Genomic DNA, 13,905 nt, shown 5'->3' with positions numbered 1-13,905 from the left:
ACTTTGTTGTTTTATTTTCTTACCTTCAATTTACCTTATTTTACCTTCTCGTACCCTTTCTTACTTTCTTTTCACTTTCTTGTACATTTTTTTATCTTCCATTAACCTTCTTTTACATTCTAGTACCTTTTCTTACCTTCCATTTACCTTATTTTAACTTAATGTACCTTTTCTTAATTTCCATTTACCTTCAATTTACCTTATTTTACTTTCTTGTTTTATTGTCCTCCCTTCCTGTACCCTTTCTCACCTTCCATTTACCTTCTTTTCACCTTCTTTTACCTTCTTGTACTATTTCTTCAATCAATCAATCAATCAATGTTTATTTATATAGCCTTAAATCATTTCCTTTTACCGGCTATTTACCTTATTTTACCTTGTATGTACTTATTACCTTATTTTACTTTCTTGTTTTATTTTCTTACCTTCCGTTTACCTTATTTTACCTTCTTGTACCCTTTTTCACCTTCCATTTAGTTTCTTTTCACCTTTTTTTTTTACATTCTTGTACCTTTTCTTACCTTCCATTTCCTTATTTTATCTTCTTGTACCCTTTCTTAACTTCAATTTACCTTCTTTTCACCTTCTTTTACATTCTAGTACCTTTTTTTACCATCCATTTACCTTTTTTGAACTTCTTGTCCCTTTTCTTAATTTTCCATTTACTGGCTATTTATCTTATTTTACCTTCTATGTACCTATTACCTTGTTTTACTTTCTTATTTTATTTTCTTACCTTCTATTTACCTTATTTTACCTTCTTGTACCCTTTCTTACCTTCTTTTCACTTTCTTGTAAAAAATTTTTAATCTTCCATTTACCTTCTTTTACATTCTAGTACCTTTTCTTACCTTCCATTTATCTTATTTGAACTTTGTGTACCTTTTCTTAATTTCCATGTACCTGCTATTTACCTTATTTTACCTTCTTGATCCTTTTTTTTAACCTCCCATTTACCTTCTATTTACCTTATTTTACCTTCTTATACCTTCTACAAACCCCGTTTCCATATGAGTTGGGAAATTGTGTTAGATGTAAATATAAACAGAATACAATGATTTGCAAATCATTTTCAACCCATATTCAGTTGAATATGCTACAAAGACAACATATTTGATGTTCAAACTCATAAACTTTATTTTTTTTTTGTAAATAATAATTAACTTACAATTTCATGGCTGCAACATGTGCCAAAGTAGTTGGGAAAGGGCATGTTCACCTTTCCTTTTAACAACACTCAATAAATGTTTGGGAACTGAGGAAACTAATTGTTGAAGCTTTGAAAGTGGAATTCTTTCCCATTCTTGTTTTATGTAGAGCTTCAGTCCTTCAACAGTCCGGGGTCTCCGCTGTCGTATTTTATGCTTCAAAATCCGCCACACATTTTCGATGGGAGACATGTCTGGACTGCAGGCGGGCCAGGAAAGTACCCGCACTCTTTTACTCCGAAGCCACGCTGTTGTAACACGTGGCTTGGCATTGTCTTGCTGAAATAAGCAGGGGCGTTCATGATAACGTTGCTTGGATGACAACATATGTTGCTCCAAAACCTGTATGGACCTTTCAGCATTAATGGTGCCTTCACAAATGTGTAAGTTACCCATGCCTTGGGCACTAATGCACCCCCATACCATCACACATGCTGGCTTTTCAACTTTGCACCTAGAACAATCCGGATGGTTATTTTCCTCTTTGTTCCGGAGGACACCACGTCCACATTTCCAAATATAATTTGAAATGTGGACTGGTCAGACCACAGAACACTTTTCCACTTTGTATCAGTCCATCTTAAATGAGTTCGGGGCCAGCGAAGCCGGCAGCGTTCCTGGATGTTGTTGATAAATGGCTTAGGCTTTGCAAAGTAGAGTTTTAACTTGCACTTACGGATGTAGCGACCAACTTTGTTTAGTGACAGTGGTTTTCCGAAGTGTTCCTGAGCCCATGTGGTAATATCCTTTACACACTGTCGGGTTTTCATGCAGTACCGCCTGAGGGATGAAAGGTCCGTAATATCATCGCTTACGTGCAGTGATTTCTCCAGAATCTCTGAACCTTTTGATGATTTTACGGACCGTAGATGGTAAAATCTCTAAATTCCTTGCAATAGTTCGTTGAGAAATGTTGTTCTAAAACTATTCAAAAATGTACTTACAAATTTGGGACCCTCGCCCCATACTTGTTTGTGAATTACTTAGCATTTCACGGAAGCTGCTTTTATTCCCAATCATGGCACCCACCTGTTCCCAATTAGCCTGCACACCTGTGGGATGTTCCAAATAAGTGTTTGATGAGCATTCCTCAACTTAATCAGTATTTATTGCCACCTTTCCCAACTTCTTTGTCACGTGTTGCTGGCATCAAATTCTTAAGTAAAGGATTATTGTAAATGTTTATGAGTTTGAACATCAAATATGTTGTCTTTGTAGCATATTCAACTGAATATGGGTTGAAAAGGATTTGCAAATCATTGTATTCTGTTTATATTTACATCAAACACAATTTCCCAACTCATATGGAAACGGGGTTTGTACATATAAAAAAATGTGCTTTTTATTTACCTTTTTCCCCCTTCTTGATGTCGCCCGAGTTTGGTTAAGAATCTTCCGAAGGCAGTGCGTGAAAGAAAAGTGAAATTAGACATGGTAGAAATGGACTTTGTGATAATGATGACTAAGCAGCCAAGTGGTTTCTCCCATACACTGTTTCTATTGAAAGGAGTTCAAAAATAGCACGATATGGATCTTGACATTGCGTTTGTTTGCTTGGTTTCCATGCTCGTGTCTCCCAAGTCATCTGGGATGTTTGTTTTGATGATCATCACATGCCAAGAGTTGTGTTCACTGTTGTGTCCTTAGATCAGGTCAAATACAGAGTGGGCCAAAATGTAAAACCGAACAAAGCCGCGGGCCAAGGTTGAACAAATTAACCTTTTAATAGGGACCCAAACAAGTTTTGTATTAAATATTGAACAAGCAGGGCTTATATAACTTTAGTGACATGCAAAATCCAGTTTCTAATAATAATAATAATAATAATAATAAAAAAAATATCAATGGCATATCAAATAAAATTTAAATACAAATGTTATGCCTTTTTTTCTATTTGCAATCTTCTGAGATAAATATCACATTTTTCCCACAGGCTAATAATGAATTTGAAAATAAAATAACAATAATGAATGAACCAAAAATTCAAGCCTTGAAGTAGCAAGGGAAAATGCATGAATAAAACGTTAATTATTGGTCAGTTTGCTGGAAGTTTCCCGGAAGAGTTAGTGCTGCAAGGGGTTCTGGGTATCTGTTCTGTTGTGTTACGGTGTGGATGTTCATCCGAAATGTGTTTGTCATTCTTGTTTGGTGCGGGTTCACAGTGTGGCGCACATTTGTAACAGTGCTAAAGTTGTTTACACGGCCACCCTCAGTGTGACCTGTATGGCTGTTGACCAAGTATGCATTGCATTCACTTGTGCGTGTGTGTGTGTGTGTGTAAAAGCCACAAATATTATGTGACACGCTGTTAGTATGGAGGAAAAGTGGACGTGATGACAGGTTGTAGAGAACACTAAAGGCAGTGCCTTAAATGCACGCCCCAAATATAGTTGTCCAGGTGGAAATCGGTAGAAATTCGGGAGAATGGTTGCCTCGGGAGATTTTTGGGAGGGGCACTGAACTTCGGGAGTCTACCGGGAAAATTAGGAGGGTTGTCAAGTATGATTATTAGCGGTGAATGCGGTGTTATAGCAGCGCCGACGCTATATAACACCGGCGGGCCAGCTCTAATGCTAAATTGATATTGCCTCAAGGGCCAAATTAAATTACACGGCGGGCCAGATTTGGCCCGCGGGCCAGAGTTTGACACCCATGCCTTAGATCAGGGGTGCCCAGACTTTTTTTGCAGGCGAGCTACTTTTCAATTGACCAACTCGAGGGGATCTACCTCATTTATATATATCATTTATATTTATTTATTTATGAAAGAGACATTTTTGTAAACAAGTTAAATGTGTTTAATGATAATACAAGCATGTGTAACACATATAGATGTCTTTCTTTCACGAAGACAAGAATATAAGTTGGTGTATTACCTGATTCTGATGACTTGCATTGATTGGAATCAGACAGTAATGATGATAACGCCCACATTTTCAAATGGAGGAGAAAAAAAGTTGTCCTTTCTGTACAATACCACATGAAAGTGGTTGGTTTTTGGCATCTAATTCATCCAGCTTTCATACACTTTACAAGAAAAACATTGGCGGCAAATTCCGTAGCTTGCTTGATTGACATTCACGGCACCCGAGGGTCTTGTGAGATGACGCTGGCTGCTGCCAGTTCATTATTATGAAAAAATGACAGAGCGGAAGGCGAGAAACACTTTTTATTTCAACAGACTTTCGCGCCGTCCCTTCCGTCAAAACTCTGCACATTTCCTATCTTCACAATAAAAGCCCTGCTTCATGCTGCCTGCGCTAACAAAATAAGAGTCTCGGAAAGCTGGCGTGCACAAGCGATGTGCACGCCAGCTTTCTGAGGGATCGCTTGTGCACCCCAGCTTTCCCGAGACTCTGTATTTAGTTAGCGCAGGCAGCATGAAGCAGGGCTTTTATTGTGAAGATAGGAAATGTGCAGTCGGCCTTTAGAGTTTTGACGGAAGGTACGGCGCGAGAGTCTGTTGAAATAAAAAGTGTTTCTCGCCTTCCTCTCGGTCATATTTTCATAATAATGATCTTGCAGCAGCCAGCGTCATCTCACAAGACCCTCCGGTACCGTGAATGTCATTTAAGTGACGTCTTGGTGAAGATTGATGATCACTCATTTTTAGGTCTATTTTTTTTTAAAAGCCTGGCTGGAGATGGACTGACACACCCCCCGCGGTCGACTGGTAGCTCGGGATCGACGTAATGGGCACCCCTGCCTTAGATGATCCGAGCGCGGCCATGTGGACTCACCATCACCCTGGGAGTTGCTTAGCAGTACTGCGGTGGCTTGCACGGGTTATCAAAGCGCGGTCTTTGTCTTCGTTTAATATCACCCCCCTCCCCCCCCGGCTTTTGTCCAGCTCCCACAGTCAAAAAAGGCACTTGGCCGGGATATCGCTGTCATTAATTGTGTTGGACGGAAAAATATTTCCCCTCACGAGACGAGCCGGGCGGTGTAATTAACGCTGCTCGCGTTTAGCAGCCGTTGCGGAAGTCACGTCGGCATCCCCGCAGGTAACGATCAAAGTCATCCACTTTGTTACCGTAACCGCGCTCCGGGGACACGGCCCCGTCACATGACACGCTTCACTTAATGCGATGTTTAATCAATGCAGGGGGCAAGTGGCGCTGGCTTCCGGATAGGCTTTACTCTCCTCGCGACTTTGCCACAACACCCCCCCCCCCCGAAAACCCACCCTCCAAAGCAAAAGCGCCGATTTGCACACGCAGCTGCGGGCCAGCGCTGAATAATAGCCCGTCATTGTCATCTCGGGATTAGCACTTGATTTTAATTTCCCCTAGGCCTCTCGGGGGCAAAAAAAAAAAAAAAAAACCCCAACAACAACAAAAAAAAATAGCCGATTGACATTCTGGGACGTCAACCGATGAAGCCCCTTCAAGCCAAACAAGTCAACATGGTTGTCGACTTGTTTCAAGTCCAACACAAAGGACTCAAAGCCGCGAGTCAATGTCAATACACGGCGATTCCATAAAACCTGCTCAAATTCAGGACCCCTTTTCAGAATCGTATTTCTCACCCCCCAAGTATCCATGCTGTACATCGGGGTATCCCCATTTTATGAGTTAAACACCTTGCGCGGCATTTACTCATATGACCTAATGCAGACAACCTTCCATAGTCATGGTGCAAAATGTAAGAAGACTCCGAGCAACGCAAAAAGTCAACAGACGTGGTCGCTAACAACGCGACCTGCTCACTGGACTTTGTGGGTATTATTAAAGAAAAAAGAAATGTAAATTACACTCATTTAAATTGGTTACAAAGCATGGTGGGGAAAAATGTAAAACACTCTTTCCATCCACGCTTACCTATGTTTGACTTTTAGCCGCTTGATATTTCTGATTGAGTACAAAACTTTTTAGGGAGGTTGTACTGGAGGTAAATAAGGTTGGAGTCGAACTATTACATACTCTTAAAATTCATTTATTTTAATTATTATTTCCATATTATTAATATAATATGTGTGTGTGTGTGTGTGTGTGTGTATATATATATATGTGTGTGTGTGTATATATGTGTGTGTATATATATGTGTGTGTATATGTATATACATATATGTATATATGTGTGTGTGTGTATATATATATGTATCTATATATAGGTATATATGTGTGTATATATATGTGTATATGTGTGTATATATATATGTATATATATATGTGTGTATATATATATATATATAAAAATGTGTGTGTGTGTATATATATATATATATATATATATAAATATATATGTATATGTATATATGTGCATATATACATACAGTGAGGCAAAAAGTATTTAGTCAGCCAGCGATTGTGCAAGTTCTCCCACTTAAAATGATGACAGAGATCTGTAATTTTCATCATAGGTACACTTCAACTGTGAGAGACAGAATGTGAAGAAAAAATCCAGGAATTCACACTGTAGGAATTTTAAAGAATTTATTTGTAAACGATGTTGGAAAATAAGTATTTGGTCAACCATTCAAAGCTCTCACTGATGGAAGGAGGTCTTGGCTCCAAATCTCACGATACATGGCCCCATTCATTCTTTCCTCAACACGGATCAATCGTCCTGTCCCCTTGGCAGAAAAACAGCCCCAAAGCATGATGTTTCCACCCCCATGCTTCACAGTAGGTGTGGTGTTCTTGGGATGCAACTCAGTATTCTTCTTCCTCCAAACACCACGAGTTGAGTTTATACCAAAATGGATACATGGATGATACAGCAGAGGATTGGGAGAATGTCATGTGGTCAGATGAAACCAAAATTGAACTTTTTGGTGCATATATGTGTAATTATTTGCATATATGTATGTATATATGCGTGCATATGTGCATATATATATATATATATGTATGTATGTATGTATATTTATATATGTATATTTTTTGTGGATGCATGTGTGTGTGTAAGCCTGCTGTGTGTCTGTTCCACGGCCTTGACGTCGTGCAGCTGAAAAGTCCAAAGTCAACAACAACAGTTGTGTATCCATGAGCGACAAGTACCGTATTGTTTCAAATTTGAAATGTACCAATCAATATTCTGTAAAATAACAATAAATAAAAAGAACTATGGGTGGGCAAATTAATGCGTTAATTACGCGTTAACTCATCAATCTATTAACGCCGACAATTATTTTATCGCACATTTGCGTATGTTGTTTACATGCTTTTATTTTGTTAACGCCTTTTCTTAACAAGATGGCGTCGCCCGGATGTACTTCGGCTTCGAGGGGCTCTTGGTAAAGATGGAACATTTGGCAAAAATACCGGACAATTCTGCAAATTTCCTGGCTGGCTTACAGCGTGGTCACTCCGGGATCACTTACGACCGCCAGACAATTCTGGATGTGGATAGATCGGGCCGTTTTGGACTGAATGAGGCGTGCTTGCTAGACCGGCTAACTAGCATGGGAATACTTTGCCGGCTACATCCAGCGGCCTGTGAAGCAGCGGAGTATATGTGTTGTCTGTCTATTTATGAATAATGCAGACCAGGAGTGTTGGCTGAGTTCTTAACGTTTGCTTTCAGAGCGTGCATATCACAACATACAAGATGCCGTCATGGCGACACACAACCTATACCGGGCTACCGCGCATGCTCGTCACTCCTGTTGCATGCTGGGTAGGGTAATTCTTTTTTTCCCTGGCTCATAACATCACAATATAGTACCATGTATATGCGTTCAGTTTATCAAAGCACCAAGCAAACAATCGTAAAATTCCCATCATATCAATTCCTAGATATGGTCATAATTATTTTAATTGCACTACGCAGAATAAACACATTATTAATATTGCTACTACGGATAATTTGATCAAAAATTCCCTAAAACAGCCCACTACCTATAATATAGGTTTTTTAAACATAAGATCCCTGATAAAAAAAAAATGTTTCTGCTGTTACCTCAGAAATTGCCTGTTCAGATGTTATGATTGTGGCTCAGAGATTTGTATGTAGATTATATTTATTTTCCATAACAAACAGGATAACTTAAATACCCTGGCAGTGGCAATAAGCTTAAATGTTTGTATTTACATTTTTGGAGTTGATTTTCATCAAATATGCTATTTAACTGCTACTGTTTAACAAGGACTGATTTAAATTGTGTTTGCACAACAAATGTTTTGGCGCTTTTGTTCATGTGGGAGAATATTCCAATAAAGGTGCACTACACACTACTTTTGAATTCATTATTGGGCTTTGCGTATACAATGCAGTTCATCGCGATTAATCGGAGAAATAGTGCGATTAACTTCGATTAAAATTTTTAATCGTTGCCCAGCTCTAAGAAGAATAAAAGCGACAGCAAATTCCGTACTTATTATTATTATTTTTTTTTTTTTTGCAATGCTCTCCTATTGATCTTTCTTTTTTTTTTTTTTTGGTAAGGGTATCCATCATTGATGGAGTGCGTCCAAGCCACAAAACGCTGCAGAGCATGAAAGGAGGACCGCCTGTCAGAACCCCAAGATGAGCGGGTCTGTTTTGAACTAAAAAAAAAAAACAAAAAACAGAATATGCATGACAAACTCTCCACATTTTGCCAAACTTTATCAATGCCCGTTGAAGTCCCGTCATCAGGGTCACGGGCGTGTGCCGCCGCAGGTGCGGCCTCCTTCATGCCGCACCTGAACACCAGGCGCCGTAATCAAGCGGCTGTGATATTGATTTGCCGGGAAAATGAAAAGGCGAGACGCACAAAGTCTTTGTTTGTGGCGCGCTTCCTGTTTAAAGGCGCGCCATCCTCCGCCGAGGCTTTCCGCCGCCGTTGATATATTTACAGCTGTCACTCAGCGGCCTCCCGAGACTGACATGAGATAAACTCCCGAGACGTCGCATCTAACCACTCGCGCTATCAAGGAGCCCCGCGCTCCACTCCGCCGCCGTCCCGGCATTTCTTTTTGATTCATCCCGAGCCGACGCAAGCTGTCAGTCAGCGTTCAAGTGGCGTATTTACAGGAGGAGCTCCTTCTGCCGCCATTAGGGAGCAAAGGCCAAGCAGATGTTTGTTTCCACGCACGTCTCTGCAACAACACCTCCTGTAGATGCAGGCCCCCATACGCAAAATAGCCCGGAGGTCGACGGAAAGTTGAGCAAAGCGTGAAAAAGCCATGTCTTTTTTTTTTGACAAACCGCGTCCACTGCTTTGGACGTTCGTTTGTGCATTTCCAATTTATTTTTTGGGACCCGTTTGACAAAAAAACACTCGGGATGATTTGTACCGTATTTCCTTGAATTGCCGCCGATGCGCTAATTTTTTTTAAAACTTCTTCTCACTCTGGTACTTACCAAAGGCATGCAGTAAAAATTTGAGTGTGATGTAAGGATACCATCATGAAAAGCACTTTTATTAAAAAAAAACGTTATGGTCTTTTTTATTTATTAATTTTTTTTTATTTTTTATTTTATTAAATCAACACAAAAACACACAAAATACACTTTCCATCAGTGCATCAACCCCCCAAAGAAAACCCCTCCCTCCCCCATTCACACCCAGCCACACCCACTCACACAAAAAAGGGTTGTTTCTTTCTGCTGCCAAAATGCTGGTTCCCACAACATATATAACACAGTCTGCAAGGGACATAGTCCCTGAAACACACATGATTGTGTGTGTCGCCGGTCCACTAACACTATCATTAATTACTATTTTTTATGTAATTGTTTTATATGATTTTACTTTCTTTTTTATCCCCAAAAAATGTCATTGTTTCCCTTTTTTTTTAATCTCATTTTATTTTATTAAAAAAAAAATAAAAAAAATAACCTTATCTTCATCAGACCAGGTTGTTAATGGAATTAGACTTGTCTAAAAGGTTTTTAAAACCAGGTCCAGTCCAGACAATGTCAAAGTGGGCCTCAGCAACACACACCCTCATCCATGTACAACAACAAAAATTAGGGAAACAACAGATTGCATATAAGTTATAAACAAAATTACATTTTCATAAAAAGCATTTGTGTATAGTCCATATTATGTCCAAGTCAGATTCAACACACACCTTCATTTTGTACACTCAAAAAAAGGGAACACAACAACAGATAGCATATATGTTGCTGTTGTTGCATATCTATAAACATTATTACATTTTCATAATAAGCCTTTAAGGATTTCCCATCTTTTTTCATGTTTTTTGGCATCATTATCGTTGTCAATCATGTATCTTTCTAAAGTTAAAAAATACTGATACGTTATGGTCTTAACTTTACTTATAAATGAAGTCCATGTGCAGCTCCTTCTGATCAAAAGTATCAATAACGTGTTTATAGAAGTCTTCCTGTCATGGTCCACATCTTGTCAGGTTTTTTTTTTGTTTAGTTATCACCCTGTTTGTTATTTGACGTCCTTAGTTCCTGGTGGCACTTCCTGGTTTGTTTCTGTTGTCTTAGCAACGCATTTGTGCTATATTTCTAACATAGATAAATCATTATTTCTTCTAGATTTTCCAGAACAAAAATTTTGAAGGAAATTGAAAAGACTTTGAAATAAGATTTAAATTGGATTCCACAGATTTTCCAGAATATTTTTATTTTATTTTAATCATAAGTTTGAAAAAATAATTCAAAAATATTCTTCGTCAAAAAACAGAAGCTAAAATGAAGAATTAAATCATAATATATTTATTATTCTTTACAATAAAAAAAGAATAATATTTGAATATTGATTTAAATTGTCAGGAAAGAAGAGGAAGGAATTTAAAAGGTAAAAAGTTATGTGTTTAAAAATCCTAATATATATACCGTATTTCCTTGAATTGCCGCCGGGGCGCTAATTTTTTTTAAACTTCTTCTCACTCCGGCACTTACCAAAGGCATGCAGTAAAAATTTGAGTGTGATGTAAGGATACCATCATGAAAAGCACGTATAATAAATAAAAACGTTATTATGGTCTTAACTTTACTTATAAATGAAGTCCATGCGCAGCTCATTCTGATCAAACGCATCGATAACTTGTTTATAGAAGTCTTCCTGTCATGGTCCACGTCTTGGACCATGTCATATTCTGGTTTTACCAAAGGCATGTGGTAAAGGTAAGCTTGCTCTAATCATTTTAAAACCTCTTCTTACTCCGGCACTTACCAAAGGCATGCAGTAAAATTTTTTGTGTGATGTAAGGATACCATCATGAAAAGCACTTTTATTAAAAAAAAAAAAACGTTATGGTCTTAACTTTACTTATAAATGAAGTCCATGCGCAGCTCCTTCTGATCAAAAGCATCGATAACTTGTTTATAGAAGTCTTCCTGTCATGGTCCACGTCTTGTCAGGTTTTTTTTTTGTTTAGTTATCACCCTGTTTGTTATTTGACGTCCTTAGTTCCTGGTGGCACTTCCTGGTTTGTTTCTGTTGTCTTAGCAACGCATTTGTGCTATATTTCTAACATAGATAAATCATTATTTCTTCTATATTTTCCAGAACAAAAATTTCGAAGGAAATTGAAAAGACTTTGAAATAAGATTTAAATTTAATTCTACAGATTTTGTAGATTTGCCAGAATTTTTTTTATTTCTTTTAATCATAAGTTTGAAGAAATATTTCGCAAATATTCTTCGTCAAAAAACAGAAGCTAAAATGAAGAATTAAATCATAATATATTTATTATTCTTTACAACACATAAAAAACAATATTTGAATATTGATTTAAGTTGTCAGGAAAGAAGAGGAAGGAATTTAAAACTAACATGTGTTTAAAAATCCTAATATATATACCGTATTTCCTTGAATTGCCGCCGGGGCGCTAATTTTTTTTAAACTTCTTCTCACTCCGGCACTTACCAAAGGCATGCAGTAAAAATTTGAGTGTGATGTAAGGATACCATCATGAAAAGCACGTATGATAAATAAAAACGTTATTATGGTCTTAACTTTACTTATAAATGAAGTCCATGCGCAGCTCCTTCTGATCAAACGCATCGATAACTTGTTTATGGAAGTCTTCCTGTCATGGTCCACGTCTTGGACCATGTCATATTCTGGTTTTACCAAAGGCATGTGGTAAAGGTAAGCTTGCTCTAATCATTTTAAAACCTCTTCTTACTCCGGCACTTACCAAAGGCATGCAGTAAAAATTTTTGTGTGATGTAAGGATACCATCATGAAAAGCACTTTTATTAAAAAAAAACAAACGTTATGGTCTTAACTTTACTTATAAATGAAGTCCATGTGCAGCTCCTTCTGATCAAAAGTATCAATAACTTGTTTATAGAAGTCTTCCTGTCATGGTCCACGTCTTGTCAGGTTTTTTTTTTTGTTTTGTTATCACCCTGTTTGTTATTTGACGTCCTTAGTTCCTGGTGGCACTTCCTGGTTTGTTTCTGTTGTCTTAGCAATGCATTTGTGCTATATTTCTAAGAAAGATAAATCATTATTTCTTCTATATTTTCCAGATCAAAAATTTTAAAGGAAATTGAAAAGACTTTGAAATAAGATTTAAATGTAATTCTACAGATTTTGTAGATTTGCCAGAATTTTTTTTATTTCTTTTAATCATAAGTTTGAAGAAATATTTCGCAAATATTCTTCGTCAAAAAACAGAAGCTAAAATGAAGAATTAAATCATAATATATTTATTATTCTTTACAACACATAAAAAACAATACTTGAATATTGATTTAAGTTGTCAGGAAAGAAGAGGAAGGAATTTAAAACTAACATGTGTTTAAAAATCCTAATATATATACCGTATTTCCTTGAATTGCCGCCGGGGCGCTAATTTTTTTTAAACTTCTTCTCACTCCGGCACTTACCAAAGGCATGCAGTAAAAATTTGAGTGTGATGTAAGGATACCATCATGAAAAGCACGTATAATAAATAAAAACGTTATTATGGTCTTAACTTTACTTATAAATGAAGTCCATGCGCAGCTCCTTCTGATCAAACGCATCGATAACTTGTTTATGGAAGTCTTCCTGTCATGGTCCACGTCTTGGACCATGTCATATTCTGGTTTTACCAAAGGCATGTGGTAAAGGTAAGCTTGCTCTAATCATTTTAACACCTCTTCTTACTCCGGCACTTACCAAAGGCATGCAGTAAAATTTTTTGTGTGATGTAAGGATACCATCATGAAAAGCACTTTTATTTAAAAAAAAAAAACGTTATGGTCTTACCTTTACTTATAAATGAAGTCCATGTGCAGCTCCTTCTGATCAAAAGCATCGATAACTTGTTTATAGAAGTCTTCCTGTCATGGTCCACGTCTTGTCAGGTTTTTTTTTTGTTTTGTTATCACCCTGTTTGTTATTTGACGTCCTTAGTTCCTGGTGGCACTTCCTGGTTTGTTTCTGTTGTCTTAGCAACGCATTTGTGCTATATTTCTAACATAGATAAATCATTATTTCTTCTAGATTTTCCAGATCAAAAATTTTAAAGGAAATTGAAAAGACTTTGAAATAAGATTTAAATGTAATTCTACAGATTTTGTAGATTTGCCAGAATTTTTTTTATTTCTTTTAATCATAAGTTTGAAGAAATATTTCGCAAATATTCTTCGTCAAAAAACAGAAGCTAAAATGAAGAATTAAATCATAGTATATTTATTATTCTTTACAACACATAAAAAACAATACTTGAATATTGATTTAAATTGTCAGGAAAGAAGAGGAAGGAATTTAAAACTAACATGTGTTTAAAAATCCTAATATATATACCGTATTTCCTTGAATTGCCGCCGGGGCGCTAATTTTTTTTAAACT

General features: G+C 37.2%; 1 protein-coding gene across 11 annotated transcripts in view; it reads left to right on the top strand.

Moving 5' to 3' along the window:
* lpp (LIM domain containing preferred translocation partner in lipoma) overlaps positions 1 to 13,905 on the top strand; it is a 515,529-nt gene that overhangs the window by 207,098 nt on the left and 294,526 nt on the right. For 2 of the 11 annotated variants that reach the window (XM_061888698.1, XM_061888700.1), the window contains one exon: positions 8,598 to 8,686. The exons of the other annotated variants lie outside the window; for them this stretch is intronic. The gene's annotated coding sequence lies outside the window, so the exon portion shown is untranslated. Of the gene's footprint in view, positions 1 to 8,597; positions 8,687 to 13,905 lie in introns of those variants that run through there. 11 annotated transcript variants of the gene reach the window in all.

The sequence above is a fragment of the Nerophis ophidion genome, linkage group LG26 (genome assembly GCF_033978795.1).
Source record: "Nerophis ophidion isolate RoL-2023_Sa linkage group LG26, RoL_Noph_v1.0, whole genome shotgun sequence".
Classification (NCBI taxonomy): domain Eukaryota; kingdom Metazoa; phylum Chordata; class Actinopteri; order Syngnathiformes; family Syngnathidae; genus Nerophis; species Nerophis ophidion.
This window is presented reverse-complemented; position numbering and strand designations above follow the sequence as displayed.